We start from the raw sequence: 26854 nt of genomic DNA, 5'->3' as shown, positions 1-26854 counted from the left end.
AAATTCATTATCTCACTACGGAAAAGAACCAGCACATGCTAAATCTTGTACTGTCATTTGGGGCATGAGAGAAAAGTGTCCAAAATATTTGCTTAGCATCAGAGGCAGAGAGAGTCTATGATTCTAAATATTATATAAAAGGGAACGAACCAAAAATAGTGATACTGTTTAATGTTCATGTACAGAAAACAAAACACAGCAAAAAAATTGAAGATGTTGCTTAGCCATGCCTTAATTAGTAAGCCACGCTTTTAAAAAAACGTAATAAGAAAGCTATTTTTTCAAAAGAAAGAGTTAAGCAACAAGGCTATTTATGCAGTTTTCTCAGCACTCAATATAGGACTAAAGAGCCTGCAATTTTCAAGGTGATTTGCAATTTCCATTAATTTGTTGAAGGTTTTGTAGCTCAATAATGAGACACTTTCATCAGTTATTAGTGAATCAGAGCTGTTTGCAGCTTTAATTCAAACGCAGTAAATACAAATGCAAATGCACGCATGATTTTCTATTATCATTCTAGAGGGTGAAGGAAGGCAAATAATCTTCAGGAGAATGGGGGTGTTTATCATTATTTGCCTAAAATTGGTTAACAGCCCCATACTGCTGGAAGTGAACTGAGAATTGTTGATGAATGCCAATATTTGGGTTGTGAGGAACTGCAAATGGTCATTTGGCACTGGGGTATTAGCTTTACCTCCCCCAAAACTGAAAATCTTAAGGTTTTGTCTACTTTAAAAGACACAATTGTTGGGCTGTCATAAAGATATGGTTTTACTTATTCATCAGCTTCTTGATTCGAGGAAAAATTTCTTGAAGTTTAAGAACCATGTTAATTCTGGCCTCTTAGATTCAGCGTCTTAAAATCCTTGCCCAAGTCTACAGTCTACATCTGTATTGTGGAGTTCTGGTAGAAAGGATTAAAAAGGGGACATTAAAAGGGAAGATTTGCCTGCATATTAAGGTGCCTGAAAATGCAAGTGGACACTCAGAATAGTTCACAAGGTGACCAGAGAGGTTCCTAACACCTGTTGAAGCTGATGTAAAAATCAACACCAACACAATTTGATGTCACTGAAATCCCATTCTTTTAAAGCATCTTTCAAAGCATCTTTGAGCACCTAGCTCTACAAATCTGGTTCAGAGAGCAATAAACTGAATTTGTTTCTGTCAGTTAGCAAGCATAGGATATTTCCTCCTTCCAAACCAAGCTGTTAATTAAAAACAAGACTAACACTTAAATTAAAGATGGATAAAACAGATGTTTTACTCAATAGCCACTTGATGGCAGCGTCATGTATAAAAAGATTAGACTGTGAAGTTAAAACTTAAAAAAACCCCTCAATAACAGTAAAAAGCAAACCCAAATGACACCTTGATTACTGCAGAATATTACCCTCCTAATAGAACTCCCTTTAATGATATTTTGAAGGTCAGCAACTAAATCAATAAGTAAACCCATAACAATAATGAATTTTAAACTTCAGAAATGTTGCTATAAAGGTTATTCCTTTAAAATCAATATATGAAACATTTTTAATATCTGTTATGAATTTTATATTCATTCTAGCACATAACCCTTCAATGATAACTCATGGTTAATTTCTCTGGGAAGAAACAAACAAAGAATTCCATGAGGATTTACTAAGAAAGAGTTCATGGGCACTGATTTAATAAAAATATAGGACACTAGTGTTACCAGCACAATATCATTTCTGTAGCATATAACTATGAGAGTCGTTTATATTTCCTGCCAGCAGGATGATCCACATTCTTTGGTCATCAAACACAGCCAAATAAAATTAAGAGAAGAGGGAAATTAGTTCATGGAAGGATACAGGTCAAGTTAAAAATCTGCCTTTCTCTTCCTTTCCTGCCTTACTCATCTGTTTGCACTTCAGCCTGGAGAGCAAATCCAAACTGTTTCAGCCAAACAATGAAAAGGGCTAAATCCCTGTGCTGTAAGTGAACAACCAGTTAGGATCTGCCTTTGCCTCCCAAGATGTCCAAATACGATCAAACCCAACTTCAGACATTTTTACACTGGTTTGAAAAACAGATCATCCCCAACATGTAATGACTGCTCAGCATATTAAGAGCATTGGTGAATAACATATTGCAATAATGCAACTGCAAAGACAGCTCTGTGAAGATCATATTCTACCCTTGATTCTCTAGAAAACATTTGTTTGCAGTACCAAACACGTATCTAGTGAAGAAAAGACAACTCTGTTATTCCAGTCTTTTAACAGCTAGGCAACTCCTTAAGACTAAAATCTTTCATTCTCTTGATTTATGACTGGAACTTCCATTGCCACTGATGATTATTCAACATACTGAGTGAAACAGGAAGAAATCATTCAAGTGGTAAAACAAACAAAAAAATCAATGTTCATAAATATCTTTTTGAGTTACAGAAACACTAAGTAACATCCTAAGCTAATACAGAATTAATGCCTACAAAGTTTTCTTTTTCAAAATTTGGGAGGAAAATGCAACTTCATTCCAAGCACTAGAGCTTTAATGTTAATTTTTCACCCAAAGCAACTTTTTTCAGTCAGGTTCTTAAACCTCTACAAATATGGTTTATAATGGAAGCTGAAACAGAAAGTCCACTAAGTGCAGAATCACAAACAGAAGTGATGTTTTAGTTCTAAAACTAATGTTACATTTCTCATTCCTTTTGTGAGTCACAAAATTCATATGGACCAGTCTCAATGATTCAACTGTACTTGAGTTTTAAAATTAGATAAATGTCTTAGGAATTTCCAGAAAACTTAAAAAAAAAAAAGTATTTCCTGCCCTTCCTCCACCAAAACCACTCTGAATGAAAAGAGTCAATATTTTTTTTTAAAAAAAATAGTTCTCTGATGGTTTTATCAAACAGGATTCAACAATACAAAGTTAACAATACCAAACAGTTCTGGGATCATTCTTCCAACAGTATCTTGAAAAGATATTTTCCAGGTTTTATGTAAACCCTAAAGTATTTAAATATGAATTTCTAAACTTTTATTGATGTTGTAGCTCACTCAAATTTATATTTAAGCCATAAACACTAACTGTTTTAATTTTATATCTAACAATAAACAGTTTACTATAACTGGGACTGGGGGGTGAATAGGGTGGAAGGAAGGGAACTAGACAAAAAGAAACAACTGTAAATTCAATTTCCAAATGTAGCATTACTGTGTTCTTTCCTATACTGAGTACTGAATTATATTAGTCTTCATTTTGATATTTAAAAATAAAAGACAGAAGACTATGGTAGTCTGAAAAAAGTTATTTCAAGTAAACTTAAAGAATAAGAATCACATATGACTGAAATACTAACATTATAGCAGAAATTACTTCTCTTCATACCAAAAAAAAAAAAAAAGTGCTTAGGCTGCAACCTTAGTGATTTAGTTAACTGTATATGATTTATGTAATACTTTTTTTTCTGCTAGAATCCATGAACCAGCTCCTTCTCAAACTACTTCTCAAACTAGAAAGCAGCTGGCAGAGGAGGGCTTTGCTTATTTATTAAGGAGCATCTACATTGGTATTAATTTTTATAAAACTCCTTTTTCATTGCTATAGACCAAACTTCATTAGTTCACTGTTTGGAAAAAATACAAGCAGCATTACCAGGGTTGATGGATTCCCGACTAAGTCTTATAAACAGGGGTTGAGAGTTTATTACTCATCGATCAGAAGATGTACTCTTTCAGCATGGAGGCAGACACATTGAAGTTGTCCTGGAAAGCCTAGTAATGAAGAACCTGGAGGACTATCCCTGTAGATCATAGTCAAGAAGGCTCGATAGCTGATTATAATCACAAGGTCACAGAATAGAATCAGGACCAATAAAACCAAGTCATTTCAAATTTTAGTGGTGAAACTGAGAAACAGAAAAGTTTTGTTTGTTTGGCTCGTCAGTTTCCTTGTGCAATTTAATTTTAATCCCAGTGAATCACAAAGCTATAAAACTGACCACTTTAGAATTAATAGCTAAAGAATTGTCAAATATTGCAGTAAATGGCAGTTCAATGTTTGCAATGAGATTATGCACTTTGGTGGGGGCTGCGCAATAGGTGAGTTTAAAAGTATTTCAAAGAAGAGATTGTAGGTTCTTGCTGCACAGGAGTAACATTCTTGTCAATGGAAGCGAGTTATGCAGAGAGTAGAATGCACTGGCAGAGCAAAAAAGGTGCCATGATATATGCAGCAACAAGGTGGGAAATGTAAAGAAGGTACAATGACTCAAGGTGAAGATATGCTGGAATGGTGAAGAAGCTTATGAATGAGGAGCCTGAGAGCTAAGGTATCAATTTTTACAAAAATTTCTTTCCTAAAAATGATGAAATTTCATGTTAAAGGTCTGAGAAAATCTTATTTTAACCAAACCAGTTACTGTTAATCAGAGGTTTTTGCATTTGGGGTTTTTGGCTTTGTTTTTTGTTTGGTTTTCTTCATTTAAATTGACATTAAAATGACCTTAAAAAATATTTGTTGGTGGAATAAGGATGAGATGTTACTTTAGCTTTGAAGCTTTATATTGCCCTTCTCTTGGCCTGCTAAGCAGTTAATATTTCATACTTAACCAAATTGTTTAGATTTCCACATGCAATCAGTTTCTCTCTTTTCTAGACAGAATTGATGAGCAATAACTATGAAAGTTAGATGTCCTTTAGTTTCTTCTTAATGTTGTTTCTATTTACTTGTTTCTTTTCTTTGTTCGTTAAAGAATCTTCTCACTTCGGTCAATGTGAATCCCTTAATAATTAAGTAGGAGATTTTTTATACAAAAATATATAAAAGCAAACTACACATGCAATTTCATGAGAGTATATAAAAATCTTACCCTATTTTGCTATCAGTTATCTACTTATTAACACAATACATACAATACTGGGAAAATATTTCTATATTTACTGGAACAGAATGGGCAAAACCAGAAAATATGACAAAGCAAAATTCATGATTTTGTCATTTCAGATCAACTACATCTTTAACAGATACATGGAAGAGTATTTAAGATTAGCCAGACTGCTTGATCCAACTTTTTTTTTCTTTGAAAAATTGATGCAATTCCCAGATTTCTCTTCTTTCTAACTTGAGCCAAAGAAACACAAGTATCAAATTGCATCAAATAAATCATAATATATGCTTAATAGATGAATATGCTTGTTGTTTTTCTTCTACTTGTTAATGACCTCCCCAGACTTAGCTTTTCACTTAGAAGCTGCTGCTCTTGTTACAGATTGTCCTTTTGCAGTGTATTTCACCATTTGTATCTTCATGAGCACCGTGAAGAAAATCTTGTAGTATGGTTGGTATCAGTGATGTTTGGTTTCAAATTTGATAACATTTTCTTAGTTTCTTTGTGCTATCTGATAAAATGTGCATGGAGAGTAAATTTGCTACTCGTGAACAACAAAATATTTTACAGAATAGTGATCTTTTAATATAAATGTGAAACTTGTCTCATGTGTCTTTGTTGCTCTATCTACAAACTAATTTCTTGTACCAAAGATCATAACTCACAAGAATTTGTAAATTAAGTGGTCATCTTTAAGGAGGAAAGAAAAATACTTCCCAGGGAGTAAAAATGATATCAGATTAATTTTCTCTCTCTCTTTATTTTTTCCTCTTTTTTTCCCCCACCTCTTATGAGTATATATAAACCTTTCCTTCAGAAATAATGTTATACTATACTGAGGGTACTGGCTGATATCATTGCTTAAGTTATTTGGAAACACACAGTGGAGACACAATACTTCTTCAATGGGAACAAAGCACAGAAGGATTGGCCCTACAGTAACACAATATAAAGTAAATGTTTTCTGGAATATAGGACTTTTGTTGTTGTTTTGAAATACTTAGAGCTCAGGACTTACTAACAGGTTTCCCAAACCCTTTAATTTGAACTCTGATTTAGCAAGATACTTTAGTACATACTTTATAGTATGTGAGTAGTCCAATTAAGAATTGATTAGAAGCTATCTGAAAAATATCTGAACAATATATTAAAACATCCCACTAAACCTGGAAATTAATGCTGTTACTATATTTACTTCAGTCCATTTTTTTAGGTTGCTACACATGTTATTCTTTTACTATATATAAGCAACATTACAACAAGCTTTTACAAAATGCCAGATATTTTTACAGAGCAATAGAAAAATAGAACTTTTGCATCCATATTAAGCATAAAAACACAAATGAAAATAAGAGAGTTAAATCTAAAACAGTCTACAATAAGCAGGAGTCAAAATGTGCCTTTAAGTGCCTATTCCGTTTGTTGGGCTTATTTCTTTTATTTCTAAATCATGCACCAATGTTCTGTGATGTTTAAACTAGTCTTTAAGTTAAAGAGAAATACACATCCAACTACTTTTCAACATATTAAATTAGTGTAAAAAATAAATTATCTTGGGAAAAAAACCCTTCCATTACAAGACTAATTATTATAATGACTTAATGTCAGTTTCTTAAAGTGTGGGAGGAGTATGAGTTTTTTATTCAATTACTGTTTGATGCTGTCTAGTATACACAAGATCCCATGTTACACAATAGTCTTGTGTGTCCTAAATTATAATGCTTTTGATATTATATATTTAAGAAATGAATGCAATCCTAACCAGTTGCATACCAAGCAACTATGTATGTTTTCTCTTTATAAATAAGCAGACTGTTAAATTCAAGGTGTTAGTAAAATAATTTTTGGCACACCTTTTTCATATCAATTTATAAAGTTGATAACGTTCAAAGAAATATTGGACCAGCCAAATGTTGGCAGCAGGCTAATGGTTATCACAACTAAGATGATGTTAACTTAAGAATGACATCAACATTTCTGCTTCCAAAACTGATGATGCTAATCAAAATGTGGAAATTACACAGCCACCTGGGATGGATGGGAAAGTTTAGGCGTGACATCCACAAACTATGTGTTTCAGCAGTGACAAATTAAAGCTTTCAAGCAGCTGCAATGTTTTCAAGTGGGAGAAGCTGATAAAAATCACATGAGGTGAAACAGAGATCTCTCTCAGAACATACAATTGGGCTAAGGATAAAGAGAGACAGAAACAAGATTTTGCTCTGAAAGCAGGGGGAACCTACCAGAGAAAAAAAAAATGCTGTCCACCAGAAAAAAAAAAAAAAGAAAAAACACCTGGTTGTTAAAGAGAAGGGCTGGGTGGCATGAAACTTTCTTCCTTCTAGAACAGTAACATGTGAGGTCTGAAAGGGCCTGAATAATTTTCCTTTTTTCAGAAAGAAAAGAATCCTTGTAGGAATACTTGTTTTGAAATAACCATCAGCCAAGAAGAATATGTAGTTCTGCAGTCGTTTAACCCCCAAAAACATTTATTGCAGGTGCATCTCAGAAAATGTTTGAGATTTGGTTCTGGGACACCCACTGGTGGCCACTGGGTTCTGATGTATAAGTAGAACTACACATTCAGCAACTTGAAGGTAAAATTATTGCGGGAAGTTTCAAAAGTAGAGAAAAAGGTAAGCTAGAATACCAAAATAAGAGCTGATATAAAGAATTCATACCTATGGAGACGTCCAGGACCAAAATTGGAACCACCTCAAGTTCTGTTTTGTCATATCGTTTTCCATGTTGGAGGAAGCAAAGGGAAGGTGTGCTTCGTGTTGTAAAGTACAGTCCGTAAAAAGAAAGAATTTAGGACATGTAATTTTCCAACAGCGTTTTTATGAGACAGACTCCCCAACTAAGGGCCAATCCAAACACATGCACATGAAAAAAAATGATGTAACACAAACACTACTACATGATACTCTACCACACCATCATGGGGCAGACATCTACATATAGTGAAAGGCAATTAATGACTGTGATGGCTAATCAGGAAGCATGCTAGGAGGGATTATCTAAGGAAGCAAATTGCTTGTAATTGAGGTTGAAGGATGTTGGAAATGAAGGGCAAGCTTTGTTTTATGGGTAAAAAAGAGTAGCTCCCCAAAATACACAGCAAGGTACTAAATACAAGGAATGAATCTAAACCAAATTATGTCCTCCAAGACTGCACCTAGTAGTGCCCTCCAGTCACTTCTGGGCATTCAGTCAATGGGACCAGAACAGAGCCAGTCCAAAGCAACCTCCCTGCTCCCCCAGATCCCTACGGTGGGGAAGTGGGATCCTCAGCACCAACTGTTTCACTCTGCAGATCAGGTCCTATTGCTTGACACTACTTGCTAATGTAGACATAGCTAAACTATATTTATTTGGAGACTGAAGCACGGCTACATATGGAGAATTTCACCTTTGACAAGTACTAACTTCATTTACATTAACACCTGTCTAGACTGTTTTCCTAAGTATAAACATAAAAATCTCCTTAGTGTATTTGGGCCCTTCTTACTTAATTAACCATATGTGACATAAAGTGATACAACCCAGTTAAAGGTATGTCATTGTTGATAGGATCAATTACAGTCAGACATAAGTATTCATTGCTTATACCATCTGTGCTGTACTCCTAAGTGCAGAACCTTGTCAATGAAAGTATACACAGATTAACTGTATTCACTTTCATTAAAAAACACCAATCTGTTTTGTCAGCTCTAGGCACTTTCTGTTAAAAAGTTGCAATAATATAATGCACATTCACCTTCCCCTTCCAGCATACTGTGGCTAGTGCTGTACCATTTGAAGGGTTTAGAATAATATTGGAGACTATTCTGCATCTTGTGTGATATTATTCTTAACTAGTGGCAACTGTACAACAGTCTTCCAAAACTCCACTTATATACCAGCCTGGCAAATCATGGTGGTCACGGTAAGGAAGTAAATCTTGCCTGTTCTGTTACATGCTCATCAACATTTTCTAAGGCTTCTGTTTCTCATTGCTGTTCTTCAGTATTACAGGATCTGACCATATCGCATTTGAGGAGGCAAAAACCCAAACAACAGTAATTCAAGCCTTGGAAACCTTCAGTTGCCATGTAGGTATGCCTACAGACAAATACACACATGTATATATATAGTGGAAATACTACAACCAATTTCATACCTTTGATGTTAGCTGCAATGAGATATTACAGTTAGATTAAACTAATACTCCTAAAGTTGATTGACAATTTCATGGCTGAGTTTTATACATAAGAAGCTATAAGATGTGTTCAGATCTATGTGGCTAGGAATGGGTCTTATTTTCATTTCTATCATTATTATGAGATAATTATGTTTATTTAAAAAAATAATTATAGGATAGGCAACATAGTCACTGGATAGGTGAGGAACAGTTTTTAAAGGACCAGTTTGGAGTATGCGAAAAAGCTGCACAACTACATGTGTTTAGAGATCAGAAGTTCTAAATGCAGGTTGAATTACAATTTACATTTTTTTCCTCAGAATTGGGGGAACAAACTGATGGGATAAAATATGCTTCTAATTAGGCTCCCTCCAAAGGGAGGGACATCTTCAAGGAAGATTAGGAACCAGTGTTCTATTGTTAAATGATTACAGTTAAAACTGTGATCAATCCAGGTCACTTGAGAAAGCAGGCTGTGCATCTAAGCACATTTCTTTCTCATAAAAGATTTGAAGGCCACACTTAAGGATTCTCATGAGTAAAAAGCAAGAAGGGATAAATAAGATACACTTTTATTGCTATTGTTTACATGCTGGTTTTATATCTCTGTGCTTAATTTGGAAGGGATTTAGAGGCACACCCATGTGGGAAGAGCCTGGTCAGTTTAAAACTAAAAAAAAAAAAAAAAACCAAAACAACTTTTGGCTGATGAGGATTTTTCCCTGTGTTTATTGTAAAGTAAGTCTAAGGGCTTGGTCTCCAACTGTTTTACATATCAGAGATACTAAATAGTGTTGATTAGGATACTGACCAACAGTTTTATAAAATGACCTAGAAGAACTAAATTATAGAGAAGAGCTTAAATATGTTAATTACAAAATGGGAAAAGTTAAAACAATGAGATTTATGATTAGCATGCTCATTTCTTTAGTGTTCAAAAGAGTTAAAAGTAAGTCACACTTCAGAGTGCTATAAAATACCTATAAATAAAGAAACATTTATTTGAAATCTATAGAAGGCTGCCCAGAATATTTTTATGATTGTATATAACACAACTGCAAATAAAATCCTGTTTACAGCACCTTTTAAATATAAAAGTAAAAAAAAAAAAAAATCAAAAGGAAATTTTTCCACAACATAGAAAGTCCCTCCTTCACCCACCCAATGGCACACATAAGAAGTATTTTAATGAAGTTCTGATTATGAAAGGATGGTACCTGCATTCTTCAGAATATAAAACAAAACATTTAGAGTAATCAGCAGAAAAATACCTGAATTCACTTACAGATAATTATATTTTTTGTGTAGTTTTCAGTAATATTTTTATATGTTATATTGATGAAACAAAACCTCACAAATCTCTACACAGAAGAGCCTGAAATGCTCTTTTCCTTTTGGTCTCTTTATTCATAATCTCAAAATCTTACCTACTTCTCACCTGTAATAAAAAATATATTTAACTAGTTCTATTGGAGCATAGACAATCTGACTTTCACATTAATTTCTGACAGATACACCTTTGAAGAGGAAGCATTGTTTGAATCTCACCTGGAGGACAAGGTTAAAGTAAACTAAGCAGAGGTTTGCTGTAACACCACCAAACAACAGTTAAATGATTATGTGAAGCTGTCAGAATTGGCAGGTTCAAAATCCCAGTATAGAACCAGCTTGCTTGATTTTTGAAGCCAAAGAAGTTATGTAACGAGAAATTTGTTTGTGCTGGGCAAACATTCTCTGTACCCTTTCATGCCTTCAGTGAGTATTTTTCAAAAAGCAAGCAGTGGCATATTTGTCTTGAGAAGACGTTTTCTTACATTAGATAAGCCAAATGCACATATCTGAAAGCAAAAGACTATCTTCTGCACAGTGCAGACATACAGACATTATATAATATGTTATTTTATTATAGATGCACCACGGTAAAGTATGTAGACTTACCACAGTCTGTGCTGTACGGTTTCAGAAATGTACATTTTAATTAAAAGCATGCATTTGATTTAACTGCACCTATTTTTGGCTCCGCACCAAAATGTTTGGATGAAGACTTGCAGTTCAGATATCTGGTTGAAACACTGCATACCAGAGATGGCTATGCAGGCTTTGGGCTGGAGAATGAAGATAAAAGTGTTAGATAAAGGCCTCAGAAGTTAATAGTATCTGCTGCACGGTAAGTCTCATCACACTACTTCAATCCTTCCTTCTCTCCTCATTAAAGACAGACTAACTGGAATGCGGTACAGCATCCATACAACTGTAGTAATTCTGCTGTGTTGCTCTAGGAAACAAACTTTATGAACAAAGAAAACTAGAATTCTGCAATTCCTTTTCAGATGGTTACATCTCTTGTTAGGAAATGCAACTAAATAGCTATTAGGTGAGTTACGTCACTCATCCTTACAATTCATATATACTACAGAAGACATTTTAATAACCATTACGTACAACAAGTTAGTGTTTCAAATGTAACAAATTTCATAATTATCACTATTAGCCATAATGATCACACTTCAGGAGAAATTGCCCTAGGAAACTTAAAATATTAAGGCATCATTATTGTAAAAGGGCCCATGCTGAATTTAAAGGGGGTTCAGGTGTTCATCTAAAAGTTTAACAATGTGTTTTGCACAGACAATAAAGGTGTGGCAAAGTTGCTCTTTATTCCCCAAAATAATAAAAAAGCTGTCTACATTAGACAACTTTTTATTGAAAAGTCAGGTAGTTCTGCCTGTTTTGTCAGGAATAACATTACACTGCCTTGTAAAAACATAATAATTAATTTGAGGTGGACAGTGTTAGAAACATGAAAAGATCAGAGTCTGCTTTTGGAAAACTGATTCTCTCCATTTGGAATTTTTTCTGTATTCATGTCTGGACATATTCTTGAATTAATTCTTTAGGCAAAAATTTCTGCTATATACGTTAGGGAAATCCATCTAGAAAACAATTGCCAAATTAAATGGCTACAATTATGGCACACCAATTACAACACTTTGAAAAAAATTTCATAGGAAGATTATATGATCAACACAACAAAAACTCAAAAAGAGGTCTTAATGGTTAGGGTATCAGCCTTGGAATGGCAGATGTAGATCGAATCCCTCGTTCCAGCCCAGATCACTTTATCAACTATGAGCTGATCCCTGGGCCACAGATCCACAAAAATAGCACGGTACCAAAAACTTTTCTGATGGAAGTTGGTACTTTTGAAGATCTTGGCCTTGGTCTCTCTCTTTCTCTGCCTTTTCTGTACGTCAATAAAATGGGACTAGTAACTCTGTCCTACAGATTAGTGTAAATAGAGGGGGAAAAAAATCCACAAATAGTTTAAGTAATGCAAAATAGGCAACCCCCAGCCTGCACTGAAAGTCTGGAAGATGGAACACACAGCAAACTGTCAGAGTGCTCGGAGAAGCCTTTAAAAACATTTGTATCAAGAGTTGACAGTCTGTCTCTTATTTCCCTCATTACAATGAATTTCTGCCTCAGGTCTACCTTTTTCCTCAAGGATGGTCTTGGCAGTCACCAGTACTCTGTGTGATCTCTAGCTGTATCCCATCAATAATATACCAAGGACTTAAAAAAAAAAAAAAAGAAAAAGGCTCTTTGTTTCTTTCTAATCTCACGCAGTTTTTACATTTCAATTTTTACTCCTGGTTATCCAGGCTGATGTTGTTAATTTCTAAACAGCAGTTTTCCCATGATTGTCATTATTGCTGTTTCAATTTTTTACTGTGTTTGATTTGAGTGAAGTATGCTATTTTCTATTTTAGTTCTGCCTCTTCATCACTCTTCCTACCTACTCTTTTTAAACACTGTATCCTCAAAGCTTTAATACACTCAGTTTCAGATGACCATCTTGTACTCAACAAAGAGTTCAAAGATGAGATATGTTTCCAAAGCCCTCTGGACAATGTTTGTCATCTACATATATGAAAAAAATTGGGGAGACAAAGGATGGGGAACAGATGAAAACTAAAACTGGAACAATCCCATATTCATAAAATGCAGTGATCCAGAATACATCTGCCGCTCAGTCAGTCAGTCTCTGTATTTATGTCCTGAATGCCCACATGCAGAACAGCCAAGAGTCTTTTCCTCTTTCTTATTGCAGGTGACTGCAGCTGGCTGACTCCTGCAAGAACCAATGCCAAGACCAGCCTCTAGGATGCAAGTGACCCCACTAAACTGTATATCATATCACAGCACAGTGACACAACAAATTAAAAAAGGCTTTACGTATGACTGACATCTTATATTGACTCTTCACAGTTTGTATTGTCTCTTCAACATGGTCTTTATACTACTTCCCTTAGAGAGCCAACCTCCCCATAATTACTGAGTTCAGAGAGCATCCTGGCTGGCACTGCCCACTGCTTTAAACAGACCTCTGTAAACCAAACAGAGGCTATAAAAGCAGTTCATAGCCTTAGCTACTTCAATTACTTTCTGAACAGTCACATGAGGATACATGCATAAATTAACTCTAGTTATTTCTAAGGTACTATACTGAAAATCTGTTTAAATATGAGGAACACAGAAACATCAGTGAAGCAGCTGAGGCTGTTATTTGCTTTGCTACAGTGGAATATCATACTTGGTTAGATGCTGAGAATTAATTGGATAGCCAAGCAATAACAAGGAACAAAGTAATCTTCCCATTCTTGCCAGGACCGGACATTTTGCCATCGTTATTGGGTGGGGGGGAGGGGGAGGAAAGAAAAAAAATAATGAGCCCAATTGTTTATATATAGTTTATATATGTTTAACACAGATGAACAAGATTCAAAGTTTGGTACTGGTCTATCAGCCTCAGCTTCAAAGTTTTCATATATAGTTAAATGAAACCAAATGCAGTTAAATGAATACTAACTGATTTCTTATAAAACACTGAATTCTTGTGCTTTTTGTGGTTATCTGGTATGCACTTCCAATAACTGAAGCCAACAGAGCTCAGATCTGGAAAATTAGTTTTGCTGAAAATAGACAAGCAACTCTTCTCTAACATTTACACTAACATAGTCTGGAAAAAAACGAGCAATCTTTTGTACTCCATTTGAAAGGGTTGCATAAATGTCAGTACCAGGCAATTTTCCCATTCTGACTAGGACCGGCTATCTACATGAAAACACAAAATTACTTGTAAATCAGATTGCTACTTACCTGCTCTGTTCCTCCTTCAAACTGCCACCGAGTACTGACCCACATCTCACTGTCTGTACCATTCCCCAACAGCTCTGAATGAAGTTGATCGCAAAGTGAAATGGAAAAATACCATAAGCTTTAAAACAATCTCATGTCTTTTCTCATTAGCAGTTATTCAGAATTTCTTTTGTAATAGAATCTACTCTTCAAAGAGACAGTTTTACTGACATGGTCTTGTCTAGTCTTCCTAACATGAAGGAGGGGATTTTTTTTAGTCAGTGTAAATACTTCTTAGCTTATACAAGTATTGATGAATCCATTTTTATTAGATGTCTCTCAAACTCCACCTGGCTTCCAAGCAGATCAATCAAAAATGAACTAGACGTCACTCACATCAGTGAAAAAGCAAACATACACAACTCTTCATCTCTGTAGAGTATACATGGAGACAGCCAGCTTACAACTCACATACTCATGCCATCCCCCATTCTATTTAATCTTTTAGAAGTAGCATTCCTTTTATCCAAATTAAACTCATACTACCTTTCTGTTATCTCTCTGTGAACATCTGGCCATCAACTCAAGCTGGGTATGGTTAAAACAAAATTTTGAGACTTTGTCTCACAAAACTCCCTTCCATAAAATGCTTTTCAATCTTTCTAAAACCTTTAACATCTGGCCTTCACTGACAGGACCCATGAATTTCCTTCTATGTCTTCATAGGCAGAATGCTCTTTCTTTATGTCATCAGCCATACGTATGGCCTTTCCCACCTACATCCTCAATCAAATGCTTCTCCCATGTTCCCAAAATATCACTTCTCAATTATGTCAAGGCATTCTTCTCTGGCTTTGACAAACCTATATGCTCAAATCCATCCAAGTTTTTTGCTGCAGAGGTAATATTCCTAGCCCAAGAGTTCCTGCTGTCCTTCTTTTTAGCTCCCTGGTCACCCCCTAGGGCAAGGTCTCGCTGATGTGGATCTCCAGAGTGGTCTATGCTGACAGTCTGCATTAGTACACTTTGGAACAAGCATTACTGTGTTACTTCCCATGCCTCCTATCGTGCTAGGGAGTAACAAGTGTAAAAGCACCTTTAACTATATGATGTTTTGGTCTGCTATCGCTTTCTCAGTATCCCACCACAGACTCTCTCAGCAAACACGCTGTTTTTTCTTCAAAATTTTTATTTACCATAACTACTAAAAACATAAGAACAGCTGCGCCAACTGGATGCTCAGACTGCTTATAATGCTAACCCATGGTCAACTATATGTCCTCTTCCATCTACATTCAATTCTTACTTATATTACATTTAAACCGGTATGCCTTCAGATTTGTAAATTCAGTTTTATTCCATGAAAATAGCTCTTCAGCAAAATCAGACAAATAATCAAAATGTCCCCTTCTTTCTGCACTATGACCTTTTTGTGAATGAAATGAAGGAGGGAAAGATCAATAATTCACACATTTTGGCACATCAGTTACACAGCCAGTTAGCAATTTTCACTTTACTTTGGTTATAAATTTTCCCAATTTTTCACCTAATGTCCAACTCTGTTAATGGTTCCTCATTTTTCTTCATGACCTACTTAGTGTGTCAGTCTTCGTTTTGGTTTTGCAAAGTTGGAAAGCCATATCAATAATAATTACATAGATCATTCTTGAATAAGACAATGATATCTCTGGTATATGCCAGTGGATGAGGCATAACACACAATAAAAAGCTATGAGGCATTTGTTTACAGAGATTTAATAGTGTGCTGATGTTACAGCGTATATATGCATAATCATGTTGACTTTGAAAACACCACTTTAAAATTAAATTAACAATGCCTTTCACTTTTCTATTCTACTGATGTCCATTGTACTACAACTACACTGAGCTGAATTAAGTCACAAATTTTTAAAGATGATTCAGAAATCAAAATACTAAATCTTTCAGTAAGGAACATAACCTTCCTGGAATACTTGAAAGCTCTAAAACAACCAACCAACCAAACTTCTCCCAAATTTTCATCTGACATCATATTCAACCATCATTTCTCTAAAAAGATTCTCAAAATGAAGCCTGCTTAGCAAAGTTGATCCAACAACAGGATATTGTTCCAAGATCCTGACTCCAAAGGATCTTGGAACAATATTTATGTACACAGAACACTTAGAAAGTGTATCCAAGTTCGAGTGCCAATATAGTACCCATGAGAAGAAAAATTGTTGTGCATTGAAACATTCAATATATTAAAAAAATTAAAAAATATATTACATATTAATTTCCAGATGTGTGTACACATGTATTTATAGGCTATCTTCTGGTACTCAACTTTGTAACCTCAAAGTAGCTTCAAAATATGAGGTTTTGTTATTTGGTCTGTACCTGCGTTAATATATATATTACTATGAAAGCACATTAAAAACAAGAAATGATCCTGAAGTCTTGGTTTATGTTCTCATTACAAAACAGTCTTTATATGACAATACATAATTTATAAATCTAAACAGACATCACTCAATGTTCAGAAAGGACAATTGTCATTGTCTAAGTAGCCTTTCAGCACATCTTTTTGATCTCATTACTCAATGTTTTACCTCCTTTAACAAAGGTACTTTTCAGATCACCTAAAACTTAACATCACATTATTAAGTTCTGAAAGGTTGTTTTTTGGCAAATACTACACCATCCAAGCACTCCACAAACCTTCATCATTTTATCTAAAAGAACACAACACATACGTACGTGAGACCATTGTGTGGAAAAGTGCCATTAGCATTGTTTCGGATTAATAGGCAGAAAATTATCAAGGTCAGTTTATTTTGGGTACCCAAAGCAAACTTCTTATGGACTGATGTTTTTCAGAGTACCTGTTTCTGTACCTTCAAAACACATCTCCCCAGTTGTCTTTTGCTGGAGTTGTGAGGGTTCCCAGGTGCTGCACTGGAAGCCACAAGTACATCCCCTAAGTACTCTGGAAATAAGGAACAAATGATAGGGGTCCATCTGAGCAGGAGGATGTATATACAGTATATATATGACCTGAGTGGTGTGGCAGGCACAGGAAGAGGACCCAGCTCTCCAGGGCACCAGTCACCCGTTCTAAACACAGATTAATTTCTTTCTAGGGGATAAGTACAGGGCTGATCCAAACAAGGGAGTTGTGCTGCCATGCCGTGGGGAATCTCAGATGTGAAGCAGTAGCTGGTGCTGAGGGATCCAGACCCTCCTCTGGCCCCCAGCCCTCTCCTGAGCAGATGCACATGCAGCTGTGAATCCAACACATCAAACACACTCCAAACAAGGTGTCTAACTCCCTTTGATTTTTTTGAAATTCTATTCCAGAGAACTACTACATTTGCTCCATCATGGGGGCAGAAGATTTTAAAACATCTTAACAAAACAACACAAAACATAAGGGAAAGTAAAGCTTGCATATTTTAAATATCCATTAAGGCAATTCTCATTCTGAACACCACTAAGCAATTAAATAATCTGAAGGGAAGTAAGAGCCCAGTAGAATGACAGTATAGGCCCTGCCATAACATAACCTGCGTAAAAGATGTTACAAGCAATCCCATATCTTCTGTTCAGCAATTTTAAAGCAGTACATAAATGAAATACTGATATGAAGTATAAAGACCATTCTAGATTAAGATAAAAACCTAAAAATCAGGCAAAATTAAAGCCAATCCTTTAACAATAATAGATATTAAAAACATAGGGATTTTATTATTATGCTGCATTACTATAGCCACTCAGTTACCTCCTCAGAGCAGCATCATCAGTTCTCTGTTGTCCAAGGTAACAGGAGCCTGGATTCCCCAGAAACTGGGGTACTGGGAGGCTGGAGAGGGAGAGGATGGTGGCGAGGTAATACAGATAGTTTTAGAGAGAATGCCAAGACCGAGGTGTAGCTCCACACAGCTGGCTGTGACACAGCAAAGCTCTGCATCCACCACAGTACAGTGCTGCTCTGAGCCTTTGCCTCCTGGAGGGCCCGGCACCATACAGTTCAAACAGACACTGCCAGCGCGGGTTCAGTGCTGTGCTCAAGTTATTGAGTTCTCTTGTGCTGTTTGGGGAGTGCAGAGAAAAGGCATTGCAGTGAAGTCTGATCTCCTGGAGTTTACCAGCTCTAGCCCAGTGCTGTCTCTCAGTGCTTGCATGTTTACTACACCTGACCTAATAAAACCTTTTGGAAATGGAGCAGGAGAAGTGGTAGTGACTGCAAATAGATTCACTGTGGGTTTGGGACAGCTGACATTGAGTCCAAACTGATAATCCTGTTGGACTTGCCTCTGCATACATTTTCTGTGTTCGTCATCTGGGAAAAGTGGTGTAGGGACATTCAAGTGAGGTCTGCATGGAGCCTGTTGGGTTTACACAGGGTTTACTAGTTAGAGCTCTATGCAGCATGAAAGTAGCTAATCTGTTTGTGGACTTAAGGTGGTTCTAGAATTGATACAATCACATTAATACAGCACTGAGATCTGAGATATAAAAACATGGACCCAAACTGGCTCTGCATTTGTGGCATGGTTAATCCAAAAACTGAATGACAACAAAATACTGAATGATAACTGTAGCTCAGTTGTCTAGCTGTCTTGGCTACTCACTGCAAAAGATATTCGTATTGCAGCTGATCAAATTATGTTATACATAAATTAAGCACTACACAGCTCATTGGTGTTTCTTTGCTTATTATCAGTCCAGACTAAATTCAAAGATATGATGGGTCAGCTTTCTTGTGGATCAGTTGTGCATCCCTCTCTAAATGGAAGAACCACACAACAGGAAAAGGAATATCAACATAGTGGCACGTTATTGAAACTGATTTTTCCCAAAGTGTAATCTAACCACAGCTATAGCAAACATGATGTCAACTTACAAAGTGCTCCTTGAACTCAACTAACCAACACTTCTGAATAACCTGAGTTGTGAAGTTCCCCCAGTATATAGGAATAAGAACGGCATGAAGTTCATAAAAGTTTGTTTTACTTGAGATATTTGTTCAAGAGCAGCCAAAATTGCTTAGTGTCCTAGACTCAATTACTTTTCTACCCCAGAGAGAGGGTGTTCCCTCTAAGCCAGAGATGACGGCACAAGAATTTCAGAAAGTATTGTTTGCATTTTACTAATCTTCAGATTGCTAACACACAGGATTTTAAGATACAGTACCGGCAGTCTGAAAGTTATAAAATTTTTAAATTGTTTTGCTTTAAAAAACAAATAAAGCACTGTTAAAAATATTTAGTATTCTATTAGAGATATAGTCTTTTTACTGCCTTTAGCACCAGGTTATCAAAGTACCCTCAGTAGTCCATTAAGAGCTAGAAGTAGTGTCTAGAAGATAGTTGGTTCATTTCCGCTTTCCCTAAGGGGGAAATTAAGTATAAAATATAATGCTTTGATAAGGTTTCTTTTATTTTATCATTTTAATAAATGCATACACATACTTCTATGTTTGTGTCAGATAAAGCCACGTAAAAGAATTGTGCCTTGCACTTGAATTTCCATAGGAAAAGGCTCCCACCACCCCGAACAGTCCTTAGAAAGGCTGAGGAGACAAGCTTTATAAAGGTGATAAAAAGTTCCCATGTGCATATACTGAGTTCATTATAGTGATTTTCTACCTCAAAATAAAGTCAATTTTTTTAAAGTAATTTCAGCCACTCATCACGTTCAAGATAAGAAGTAGGATCTTGTACTGAAATCTCTATTCGTTGGGAACATCTTGTCTTTAGAAGCCTAGATTTCACATCATGGAATCACAGAATAAATGAGCTTGAAGGGATGTCTAGGAGTCGTCTAATCTGATCCCCTGCTCAAAGCAGGTCTAAGAGCAGGTTCCTCAGCAGCTTGTCTAGTCAAGTCCTGAACAATTCCAAGGATGGAAATTCAAGTATCAAATACAAATATCACACCTAGCAGATTGTTCCTGGAGACGCACATCCACATCCTCATAGGCTTTCAAAGCTGGCTGGGATCACTATGATGCTCTGTTCTGATTTACTGCATAATGAAGTCAAAGAGCTGGACTCACTCATTTCTGTATCAACTTCTCATTGAGTAAGGACATGTCTATAATCAATTTTGATTTAAAGAGTTGAAATTTGAGAGAATTCAATGCATTCCACACTATAATGTATAATTCATATCATATAACATTAAACCCTATCCCATCTTAACACACTGTCTAGAAGATGGTCATTTTTGGTTCAGAAGATACATCCTTCTAACCTTGTCGTGCAGTATGTCATCTTTCACTACAAAAACTTCTCTTACAGTTCAGGTATCCTAAGCACAGAGAGCAATTACCTTCTAGCTATCAAACTGCTTATTAATCCCAGGGGATTATAAATAAATATGTGAAGCTATATGGGGGGCGGAGGGAAGAGGGGGAAAGAGAGGGGGGAAGACACACAGGCAGACAAAAAGATATTCTAGAAAGCTTGCATCTCAGTGCCACCAGGATTTCAAAGAACGGTTAGCTGCTAGTCATTTTATCAGCAGTAGTGAAAAGAAAAAGCAGCCAGTTTTGTAATCAAGAGCTAATCAACTCAGGTACTTCTGTCATACAGCACAAAGTAAACTTTACGTTGAGAGTTGAAGGCTGGAAGAGGGAACCAGGGATTATTTTCCTTCTGAAAGCTGTTCCACTTTTCTGTCTTGTGCAAACTAGACTGAGTCAGAGAGCTCTTTGCACTGTATGGTTCAAGCTGTGGGCTTGAGTTTGAGGCACTTCTTTAATATGTGGTCATGTGCCACCCACCGCTCTAACTCTTACTGTTAAACCTTTCCAGTAAGAGTCTTACTGCGAGAAAAGTGTCTGTCTCCTTGAAAAACAATTAGGCAATTACATTGCAAAGTCATGAAAAAGTACTTCCTCTAAAACCTATGAAGAAATCAGACACCTGCATGTGCAATGTAGTCTTAAAAGCAGAATGACAGGATTACAAGGTCAATGGTTTTCCTTTTGAAAGATGTTATCTGGGCAGGATTCCGACTCCTAGAGAGTTCAGAAAAAGGAAAAAGACAAAATACAAACAAAAAACTACAACAGGCAGCAAAAACCAACCAAGTGAAAAAGAATTTTAAACAAAATAAACAAGAATGATGAGAGATGAGAAATACCTTTTTCTGCAACCACGCTTAACCCATTCAGTAATGTCTAAGAGACGTACAGAAAGTCAGTATCATTAGGGTTTTTGCTTAATTAGACTCAAGGATGAAGGAATTCACAAAATTGTAGGGCCCTTTCACCTGTTGTTTTGAAAACAGACTCTTGGATACCCCTGACTTTTCTTTGACTCTTAGCATGAGAAGATGCCAGTTAAAGATACACTTTTGATACAAACCTAGTAAGACATGCCTTCTTAGTAGAGAAAATGGCAATTTATTATGCCGATTAAGAGCAAAGGACCACTTCTACTGTTCTCTACCAGAAGAAAACACAGCATACAACAAGGACAAAGCCTATTTAATATTTGTACATAAAGCAGACCTAATCTTGTTTGGAGTCTTCAGACACTGTAACAATGAAACAAGAACAAGTTCTGGATACTAGTTATTATTCTCATATAGTTACCGAGCAATTTATTACTAAAGATAGGCATCTGACGCTGTCTCCCACAACTGAATCCGTCTTCTTCTGTTACCACTTTGCCTATCACTCACTGCACTGTTACATCTAACATGATTGTTAGCTCCTTGAGAAAACAACCTAATTAATTTTATATCTGTAAGATGCCCCACAGACTCCCCTGATGCACTATTCATACAAATCCATTCCTATTGGGCTGATCCTTCAAGAATCAGACAATAGTTAACACAAGTATATGTCAAGACTCAAGGAAGAGCAAAGTTGCTGCACCAAAGAGAAAATCTAAGTAAAGAATGGAGCACTAAGGCAGAGCTAGCCCAGATGTTTTTGCAGCAATAATTAGTGATCATCTTTAACATAAGAAGTGCTACACAAACCACTGCACAAAACGTAAAATCTCCAGCTGTGCAAAGCACAAAGGAATCTTCTGGGGACAAGTTTTGTTCATGATTATCTATGTTAATCTAGGCCAGAAATGTGGGTGCACTAGCACTACCACAGTGTACATTTTGCACATCTGCTCTACTTCTTACTTTTTCCTTATTTTCTTTCACACATTTTCATACCCTTGACTAATCTCTGATTCAGCAGGCCCTTCTGTATCATCGAATATTTTTCAAATTCTTTCAAAATCAGCCCCAAATGCTAATATTATATATATATATATTTCTATATCTATCTCTATATAGGTGTGTGTATACACACACAGGCACACACAATATTCACATACATACAGAGAAAGTAACCCTAACAGAATTGCTTCCAACTATAGTGATATAATACTATTTTCCCCACCAGATGGCAGTAACTTCAACTTAATATAAACCAGACTGGTTGCCACATGTGCAGCAAACAATGGCATTCTTTATATTTGGGTTTTTCCATAAGAGGGAAATGCTGTTTTTTTCAACATGGAGAGCTATTCCAGTTTCCTTTTATTTAATGACAAATTGGAGGATAAAGTTTACTACTAACAGCTAAGCTCAACTTTGATCAGTGTATCCTACAAGTTTTTTTTAAAACATGTATCATCCCATATTGTTATTTTTTCAGCATACTGTAATTTCGTCAAATTTGAGAAATATGGGTGTTATTTCCAGTCATTGTCTTTTTCCAAGAATAATTCCCAAACAGAAATGACTGGGTAACTTTCAATTGCATAATAAACTTAAACTTCTACAATACATGCTAATAATTAAAATGACTAAAGGACTCCAGAGAATGGAAAAAAATTGAAAACATCTTGTGCATAATTGTTTGACAAAAATATACAGTGTGCAGACTTCTTGACTTATGAAAAATTCAGGCTATCATCTACAGCAAAAATATTGCAGGCAGCACATACCATATTACATATAGGTCAAATTGTCTTTAATGTTGGAGCTAACAATTGCTTCTACTAGTTAAGAGTAGGAAAGTTTTTGTCAGCATAGACCAGGCACCATAACAATAATGTAGTCTGGTGGATGGGGACTGCACTGTAGGATATCTAGCTTTAGGAGCGACTCATCCATAGATTCCAGCCAAAAGATTATTGTTTGCCTTTTATTTCTTTAACTTCTCTTTATTTTTGAAAGAAATTTTCCAGAAGAAAATGTCATATATTATAAAAAGAGGACTTTACTCCTATTCTACTAATATTAGTATTCAGAATGATTAAGTGGGTTTATATTCAGCTGTATGCCAACTGCAAAGAAAATATCAAAAATGCACATTCTTATTAATAAAACACACTCATCTTTCAATAAATTTATGACCAAATACACAGTCTGTTTGGACAGCTGGCTTCCACTATCCTACAAGCACAGTTTCAGATCCTTTTTTGTTTCATGATTTTTAGGTTTTAGGTAGAAAGAAAAAGTAGAGCAAAATTTTCTGAAAGAAAAGACCACAAAAATAAAGCAAAAAAAATTACCCGGATTTTATGGACAAACAGAAGTTTGAGAGAAAACAAGGACAGCAAAAAAGAAACTGATCTTAGACAAATAAAAAATGAAAGAAAGGAACCAAGACCTAACAAAAGATTAACAGTAAAAGGAGGAAATGTAAGCCTTTGGGAAGAGAGAGGAGGAAAGTGAAGGAAAGCCAGAGTGTTGCCATCAAGCCTGGCTTTAGGAGTGCCATTGTAATGAAGCTCAATTTATTTCATAGAAAAGCTAGGCCTCTATTACCTGCTCCAGTTGAAATACACTGGTGAATTACTGTTTTTCAAGAATACAGTGATTTGACTACTTTCTACTAATTCAACATTAAGCAGCCAGCCATACTTGTCCTTCACACTTATGGCTAATATTCCTGAATATTTCATTTTTCATAACCAGCTCCTCTACATAAACTAAAAATGTAAGTCCAATTTACATGGCTGTGTACTAGATGCCCGGCATCCCAAATCAATGTCATTTGAACTGAAGACAACCTCTAGATATAGTAGAATTCAAAAGACCTTTTCATAAACTTTTCATTGTGGCTTGATATTCTTCTGAGATTGCACATTTGTCGTGGTTTAATTTCAGTCGGCAACTAAGCACCACGCAGCCGCTCGCTCACTCCCCCCCCAGCCTCAGTGGGATGGGGGAGAGAATTGGAAGAGCACAAGTTAGAAAAACTCGTGGGTTGAGATAAAAACAGTTTAATAATTGAAATAAAATGATAATAATAATATGATAATAATAATAATACACAAAACAAGTGATGCACAGTACAATTGCTCACCACCCGCCGACCGATGCCCAGCCAGTCCCCGAGCAGCGGCCCCCCCGGCCAGCTTTCCCCAGTTTATGTACTGAGCATGACGTCACATGGTATGGAATGTCCCTGTGGCCAGTTTGGCTGTGCCCCCTCCCAGCTTCTTGTGCACCTCCAGCCTTCTCAGTCGGTGGAGCATGGGAAGCTGAAAAGTCCTTGGCTAGTGTAAGCATTACCTAGCAACAACTAAAACATCGGTGCGTTATCAACTTTGTTCTCATCCTAAATCCAAAACACTGTACCAGCTACTAGAAAGGAAATTAACTCTATCCCTGCTGAAACCAGAACAACATTCACATCAGCTGGAAGTATGAGCAGAATCCACCATAAAAATAAGTTATTCCTAACATCCGAAGGAAGAGGAAAAGTAAAAGTAGCAAGGAATTTTTAGTATGAACCTAGCCAAAATGGCTTTAAGTGGAGAACGCAAACCCGTGTGAATAACCACGCACTCAAAATCCATCCTTAGATCAGAAAGACAAACTGAATGAGTCATTTTTGAAGTGGACAGAGTAAGCACAGGGATTCACTGTTCAACATAAGGTCCCAGCATCAAGAGTTTAGCACAACGCTGCGACGTCCAAAGGGCCAGTAAAGTAGGAGTTACAGACAACTGCTTTTTCCTCCAGTCGCAGTATCAGTAGTAATCCTACAGTAACATTTAGAAATTCCTGTATATTTTGAAAAGGATATGAGAAAAATAGACAGAGGTGAAGGAAGAGCAACAAAAACTGAATAGTGGAAAAGTTACAGTGAAAGTCTTAAGAGATATCAGATCTATTTTAGCTGACTTGAACAAGTATGTAGCAGTGATTATAGGAAAACAACTACCTTGTTGTAGTTTTGCAAGGCTACTTGCAAAGTAGTGCCAGCAGAAAACAATGGCTCAAAGCTGAAGCCAGTCAAATTTAAATCAGGTAAACGGCACAATTTTTGACAGTTTGTTTCAGGAATTAATCACTCTTGCTATGAAGATAAATAGTGGATTAAATAAAAAATAAATCCTTTCCTGCTTCAAAGACAAAATACAAGGAAGTAACAGCACAAAATATGAAAACTTAAAAGAGTTTAAACTAAATGGTCCAATGGCACATTCTTATTTGAAACATTATCACTCTCCATGAAAGGCGTGAAGTAATTAGTCACATCTGTAATGAAAAATATTTTGAACCACATCAAGGCGATCCCAGCCTTTCCACTAGCGAGAGGGTTGCCATTTAACCTTCCTTAGAAACTTATGGGGAAATTTTCAGCTGAGTGAAGACGACAATGACAAAAGTCCCATCAAATTTAATGGCACTGAGATTTTATACTCAGTTCTGGTGTTGCCAGCACTGAGCTACATCCCCAGAGAAGGAGCCTCAGGGCCCTGTTGCACCATCCCAGCCGGGCTGGGGCCATGGGCGCTGGCTACCGCAGCGGGCCTGACCCTGCCTCCCTCACAGCAAGGCCCAGCCTGGCCTTGCTGCGGGGCCCAGCATCTGGGCCCTGGCCTGAGGGACACCCGCCCAGCCTGGCCCAGTGCTGGGGGGGGGGGCCTGTCCCAGCTGCCAGCCATGGCCGGCCCCGCACCCTGGCAGCCACGTGTTGTGAGGTTAAGTGCCATGACTGCGCTCCTCGGGAGCCATTTCAAACGCAGTGTCTCCTAACTCTGTCCCAAGAAAGTGGCCATGGGATGGAGAGCAGCAGCTTCTCCTGCGGTACCATGTGCCAGAGGTTGGTCACGGTGACTTGGCAACTGAAACTTTGGGTAATGGTCCCAAAGCTTACCTGCAGCTTGTGAAGCAGCAAACACGGTCCCGCTGTGAAACGGAAAGGCAGCTGTACACCTGAAAGAGATGCAGCACATCAAAACAAGGATACGGGACTCACGCAATAAACTAGCTGAGTCTCTGAGTTTCACCTGGTTGTTTTAAAATTAACCCCGTTTCAAAGAAAGACGTAACACTATATCCCATAATTACAAAATATACAGGCAAAAAAGAGGAACCTTTTTTTTCAAGGCTTGATAAACTTCAACAGGTTAACAAATTTGCAGGAATTGTCATATACCAGCAGCTTAAGCAACAAAATAAGCCAGTACCAGAAGGCGGAGTGCCTGACCCCTTGCTCACCCAACTCGGCCTGTCCGAACAGTGGACCAGCGCGGGGCCTGCCCTCACACCCTGCTTTTCCAAGGGCTGCAGCGGACACAGGCAGGGAGCAGGCCACAAAGAAGGAAAATTATTTTACTGAATATATTTTACTAAAATTATTTTACTAAATATATTCACAGCATCATGTTACAAACTGGGGGCACTCTCTTGCTGGCTGCACATTCAGTTGT

General features: G+C 36.7%; 1 long non-coding RNA gene across 1 annotated transcript in view; it reads right to left on the bottom strand.

The window, feature by feature from the left end:
* Positions 1-26854, bottom strand: part of LOC143167147 (uncharacterized) — a 190216-nt gene that overhangs the window by 114954 nt on the left and 48408 nt on the right. Inside the window, exon 2 of the long non-coding RNA XR_012996504.1 lies at positions 26299-26357. This is a non-coding gene — a long non-coding RNA (uncharacterized LOC143167147). The remainder of the gene's footprint in view (positions 1-26298; positions 26358-26854) is intronic.

The sequence above is a fragment of the Aptenodytes patagonicus genome, chromosome 1 (genome assembly GCF_965638725.1).
Source record: "Aptenodytes patagonicus chromosome 1, bAptPat1.pri.cur, whole genome shotgun sequence".
NCBI classification, from domain to species: domain Eukaryota; kingdom Metazoa; phylum Chordata; class Aves; order Sphenisciformes; family Spheniscidae; genus Aptenodytes; species Aptenodytes patagonicus.
The sequence above is the reverse complement of the archived record's forward strand: the minus strand, read 5'-3'. Positions and strand labels throughout refer to the sequence as shown.